General features: G+C 47.1%; 1 protein-coding gene across 2 annotated transcripts in view; it reads right to left on the reverse strand.

The window, feature by feature from the left end:
* Arhgap39 (Rho GTPase activating protein 39) overlaps positions 1-253 on the reverse strand; it is an 88,412-nt gene extending 88,159 nt beyond the window's left edge. For both annotated transcript variants that reach the window (XM_021216852.2, XM_021216853.2), the window contains exon 1: positions 79-253. The gene's annotated coding sequence lies outside the window, so the exon portion shown is untranslated. The remainder of the gene's footprint in view (positions 1-78) is intronic.
* Positions 254-6,087: the final 5,834 nt, after the last annotated feature.

The following is a 6,087-nucleotide window of genomic DNA, read 5'->3' on the forward strand; positions in this document are numbered from 1 at the left end:
CCGGGCCAGGCCGTGGGGCTGCAGCGAGGCCTCTCCGCCATCTTCCCGGCCCGCGCCGCCCACCTCCCGCGCTCTCACCAGCCGGCCCTGCGCCCGGCGCGCCGCCACTGCCCCTCATCACCGACCGCACGCTGCGCCCCAGCTCCGGGCGGCTCCCGGCCGCCGTCGCCGCCGCAGCCAGCGCTTCACGTCCTGGGTCTCCGCCGCTGGTCCAGTGCGCTGCGGCCGCGCGTCCCCCGTCACCAAGCGCAACCCCCCGCCTCCGACTCCGCCCCCGCGAGGATGCTGGCGCCGCCAGGGGGCGCCGCCCGCGAGGCTGCAATGCGCCTGCGCCACCGCGCAGCCCCTCGGGAGCCCCGGGGGATCCTTGCCTCTGTCGGAGGCCCCGCCCCCGATGCCGCGCAAGCCGGCCGTTCCGCTCTCACCTGTACCCGCCCACCTCTGGAGGTCTGGGTCACCTCAGGTGTGTCCTAATGTGGGTGTGGCGTGACGCTATTAGTTCTCGCCCTGCTGGGGCTCCTGAGCTTGAGATATACCTCTTCCTTGACTCTGGAAAGGTAGCCATTGTCTAAAATACTCTGCGTACTCCATGTTTCTAACTTCCCTTTATTATTTTCCTCCTTTTATTTCCTTGACTAATCTCATGCTAACTCAGGCACAGCCATGAATGTGCTCTCTTTTATTTTTATTTTTTATTTTTTTGGTAATGTGTATTGTGTGGGAAGCACGTGCACGCACGTGCCAACGGTGTCCGTGTGGAAATCAGAGGATAACTCCTTTCACCATGGGTTTTAATGACAGAACTCCCATCCTCAGGCTGGCACAGCGAGCACCTCTACCCACTGAGCCATCATCCATGGCCCTTTTTAAATTTTTATTAATTTTTTTTTTAAGAGTCAGAATTTCAGATGGCCCAGGCTGACCTTCAACTTCCCTATGTAGCGAAGGATGACTTTGAAACTCTAATCCCGTATTCATCTCTCTTGTGCCAGGATTTACAGGCATATGCTACCATATCCGGTTTACACAGCTGTGGAGGTGGAACCTATACTAGGAAAGCCAAACCTACTGAGCTACGTCCTCAGCTGCCATTTGGTTGTTTTTGGTTTTTGTTTTTGTTTTTTATTTGATGAGCTCTTGTTCTGTGTACCCAGGCTGGCCTCACACTTAAGATCTGTCTTTAACACACATTACAAGTGCGTCTGTCACCCTCCCAGACTTCGGTATATTCAGTGTTGTTGTTGTGTTTGTTTTTGTTTGTTCATTTTTTGTTTTGTTTTGTTTTTTGGTTTTTCAAGACAGGGTTTCTCTGTATAACCCTAGCTGTCCTGGAACTCACTCTGTAGACCAGGCTGGCCTCGAACTCAGAAATCCGCCTGCCTCTGCCTCCCGCCTGTGCTGGGATTAAAGGTGTGGACAATTACCAGTTCTTCACTTTAAAAAGAAAAAAAAACACAAAAAAACAAACTTTTTCCCGTGGCTTGGCAATTAAGAGTAAATACTGCTCTTCCAGAGGATTCAAGTTCAATTCCCAGAATCCATGTCAGGTTGACTCAAAACCACCCATAACTCCAGCTCCACGCGATTCATAGCATTCATCCGTGTACACATGCACACACACACACACACACACATACATTTTTTTTAAACGGTGAAAATGAGCCTTCAGAATATGTTGCTTATTTAGTTTGTGTGTCTGTAGGGCTGCATGTGTCAAGACCTCCGCAGAGATGTCAGAAGACAACTTTAAAGGAGTCATTTCAGCTATTGGGTCCGAGGATGAAACTTGGGCCATCAAGCTAATGGCAGGTCATCTCCAGCTCATGTCTTCATTTCTCTGAGTCCTATTTAAATTCCACTTGCAGCCAAATAAAATGGCCCAAAGCTCTTCCAGGACTTCACACAGCGTTCCATCTGTGTCCAGACCAAGAGAGCTCAGACCCTTCCACACCCCGCAGTGCTGCAGGCCCTGGGGATCTCCACTGTGCTCACACTTAGCGCGTCCTTGCTGAGTCATCCCGTGCTCTGCACTTCTGTATGGATGAGGGCTCCTGCTCTGTCTCCAGCCCCCTCGGCAATGCGGCTGGATACAGATGTTCTAAATGCTGCAGAAAGGCACGCACAGGCAGCAAGGCCATTTATCTTTGCAAATTTTAAATTAACCGGGCTAGCAAGTCCACGAGGGCCAGAAGCTCACTTCGTGTTTATCCTAAGGCAGGTGGGGACTGTGTCTTTTTTCCAATTGCCTGGGGTCACCTCATAGTCTTTCCTGATTGACTAGTTTAAAAAGAGTCAGCATGGAGTAAGTGAAAGGGAGAGGGTGGGGTGTCAGCTGCTGCAGATCAAGTTTGGGAACTGGAGGGGGGCAGGGGCTTTGTGGAAAGAAAAGCTTTACCAGGTAGAGGAAAGTAAAAGGTTTGAATTTCTTTACACGAAAGTTTTAGACCATGTGAGATATCCAGAAGATTGTCTTCGGTGACCTAATCACCTTTCATAAGAAAAAGAGGTTTTGTTTTCTTTTGTTTTCTTGTTCACCCACCTGAAGTAAGCTGACTTGGATGAAGGAAGATCATCTCCTCCCTGCGGCTGAAGAAACATTACCAACATGGTTGACTGGATTCCTTTTGAGTGTTTTTTGTTTGTTTCAATATTTTTGAGATGTTTGTTATTTTTATGTCATGTGTTTGCCTGAACGAGTGTATGTCTGTGTACCACATTCATGCAATGCCTGTGGAGGCCAGAAGAGGGCATCAGATCCCCTGGGACTGGAGTTGCAGACAGTTGTCAGCTGCCCTGTGGGCACTAGGAACTGAACCCAGGTCCTCTGGAGTGCTCTTAACTGCTGAGCCATCTCTCCAACCACGCCCACCCCCAAACCCTGCTGCCTCTTCCCTTTTGAACCTTTGGTCACAAACTTAGAATGAATGCTGCCCACTCCCAAGCAGTCTTGTGTTTCTCTGCAGGAGACTTTCAAAGATGGTGGCCATTCCATGACTTCTCAGAGCCCTTTAGTTAGGCCTCCGATTGGAAACCAACACTCTCCTATTACCAAACTACAGGACTGCCCACACCCAACTCGGGCCTCCCACTTTCCCTGCAGAAAGTTTGCAGGCTGTTCTGCTCATTTCGAAGGTTGGACTAGAGGTCTGAACTCCTTTCTGCCCCTTGCATTATTAATATGTCCATTTCTATTGAACAGTTTTCAAGAACATTCAGATACATTCTAATATTATTCTTTTTTTTCTTACTGTATTTTATGTGCATGGGTGTTTTGCCAGCAATATTTGTTTGTGCCTGGTGCCTGTGGAGGTCCAAAAAGGGTGTCAGATCCCCCAAGGGATGGAGTTAGATGGTTGCAAGGCACTATGTGCTGGGAACCTGAGTCCTCTGGAAGAATGACCAGTGCTCTTTAAAGGCCAACTACTTGGGCTGGCAAGATGGCTCAGCAGGTAAGAGCACTGACTGCTCTTAAAGGTCCTGAGTTCAAATCCCAGCAACCACATGGTGGCTCACAACCACCCATAATGAGATCCGACACCCTCTTCTGGCACTGTCTGAAGACACTTACTTATAATCTTAAGATACTTATGCATAATAATAAATAAATCTTTGGGCTGGAGTGAGCTGGGTTGATCTGAGCAAGCAGAGGTGCTAAAAATTCAATTCCTAACAACCACATGAAGGCTCACAACCAATTATTCAGCTACAGTGAACCCATATACATAAAATAAATAAATAAATCTTTTTTAAAAAAAATAAATAAATAAAATAAAGGTCGAGTACCCTCTCACATTCTTTGTAAAAACAAAATCCCTCCTTTACTTCCTATCCTATGCATCCTACCATACTCTTATTTCTTTGGTGACTGTGTCCTAGAGAAACATGCCTGTCACCTCAATATCGTCTTGTTTTGGTCTTTCCTTGCTCAAAGTTATGCACGGACACACTCCTGTTTAGGTTACTTGTTGAATACAGTGCCTTCTTCCATATCACCTTTGTCTTTACCTCGGGGGAGCATTCAGCACCTTATGGTTGAATGGCCTTTGTTGATAGGAGTTCTGATGCTTAAGTTGTCACGTGGGGAGGATTAAGAAATGTCCCAATTCTGGGCATGGTGGCACCTACCTTTGATCCCAGCACTTGGGAGGCAGAGGCAGGTGGATCTCAATGAGGTCAGCCTTGTCTACATAGTATATTCTAGGCCAGCCAAGACTGCCTAACATGATCCTGGCTTTAAAAAAAAAGAAGAGGAAGAGGAAAAGGAAAAGGAAGAAGGGGAGGAGGAGGAAGAGGAAGAGGAGGAGGAAGATGTGCCCCACCCATGACATTAGTGACACATACCTCTGGGCACTTCTGTGAGGGTGTTTCCTAAGAAGATTAAGGAAGGAAACCTGGGCCTGAAAATGGATGGTACCATGACATGAACTAGGCTCCCTGGCTGAATGAAAAGAGAAAAAGGAGAATTCTAGATGAGTTCCAGTATATCCTTGTCTGGGCTTCCTGACCCATGGAAATTGTAAACAAGGAGCCTTATGGTCCTTCCCCGGCTGCAAGCCCCCCCAGCCCCCCCAAGCCTTCCCGACTCTACTTTCAGACCGTGAACCAGAAGAAGTCCTCTCTCCATTGTGTTGGTTCTTGTCAGATATTTGACCACGGTGACAAGAAAACCCACACAGAAGCTCTGAGTGCAGAGGTCCAGGGCTCCCAGGAAGTAACCCTGTCTGTTGTCTGCAGGTGACACAACAGGATGTCAGTTTGCGCTGAGACAGGAGGAATCACATCACACAGGTGAGGACAATGCCACATGTGTCTTCTGGTAAGAGGACTTGTGGTGGGAGAGGGACCGTATGACCATGTTTCCTTTCCTCCTCCACTATGAATATAAGGGAGGACTCAGACCCTGGATGAGGGTTTCCTTAGAAGGCAGTATAGATCTGTGTGTTCATAGGTCTTTTCATCACTGATACAGAATAGCTGATATAAGGCACAGTGCTGGAACCTATAATCCCAGCACTCAGGAGAGAGAGGCAGGGGGAATCACAAGTTCTAGTCTCCTCTGGGATACATTGTAAGACTAGCCAGTGATAATGTAACAAGATGGTGTCTCAAACACATAGAAACAAAATCTGACATAAACCCCAACCAACTCCTGAGATTGTAGAAATACATAAAAGGCAAAATAAAAAGAAGAGCAAGATTTTTCAATAAGAGCAGCCTAAGGGGGATGGGGGTGGAGAGTGGGTCATCCGGTGAGGCCACTTGCTGCTATGGCAGAGAAGCTGGGTTTGGGTCCCAGGATCCACATGGAAGCTCATAACCCTAACAACTGCAGTTCTACGAGGTCTACTGCCAACTTCAGGCCCCTCCCCTATGAGCACTGTACATGTGTGCTACACAAACATGCATGCAGGCAAAACACCCATACACAACCTAAAGCTATTAAGTTACAATATCAATTCTAATAGATTGTTTTACTTAAACTTTTTAAAAATGTTATTATATATACATATACTATACATATTATATATATAGTATATCTCAGACACACCAGAAGAGGACATTGGATCCCATTACAGATGGTTGTGAGCCACCATGTGGTTGCTGGGAATTGAACTCAGGACCTCTGGAAGAGCAGTCAACTGAAGAAGAGCTCTTAACTGCTGAGTCATCTCTCTAGTCCTTATTTAAACTTTTTATACAGTATATTTTGATCATGTTTTCCCCTCCCCCAATTCCCCTCAGATCCACCCTTCCAAAAAAAGGAAAATCAAAACAAACAAGATGAAAAATAACAAAAGAAGCCAGGCATGGTGGGACATGCTTTTAATCCCAGCACTAAGGAGGCAGAGACAGGCATATCTCTGGGAGGCCAGCCTGGTCTACAGAGTGAGTTCTAGTATAGCCAGGCCTAAACACAGAGAAACCCTATCTCGAGAAAACAAGAAAGAAAGGAAGAAAGAAAGAAAGACAGGGAGGGAGGGAGGGAGGGAGGGAGGGAGGGAGAAAGGAGAGAGAAAGAAAGAAAGAAAGAAAGAAAGAAAGAAAGAAAGAAAGAAAGAAAGAAAGAAAGAAAGAAAGAAAGAAAGA

This window comes from Mus pahari, chromosome 17, assembly GCF_900095145.1.
Source record: "Mus pahari chromosome 17, PAHARI_EIJ_v1.1, whole genome shotgun sequence".
NCBI classification, from domain to species: Eukaryota; Metazoa; Chordata; class Mammalia; order Rodentia; family Muridae; genus Mus; species Mus pahari.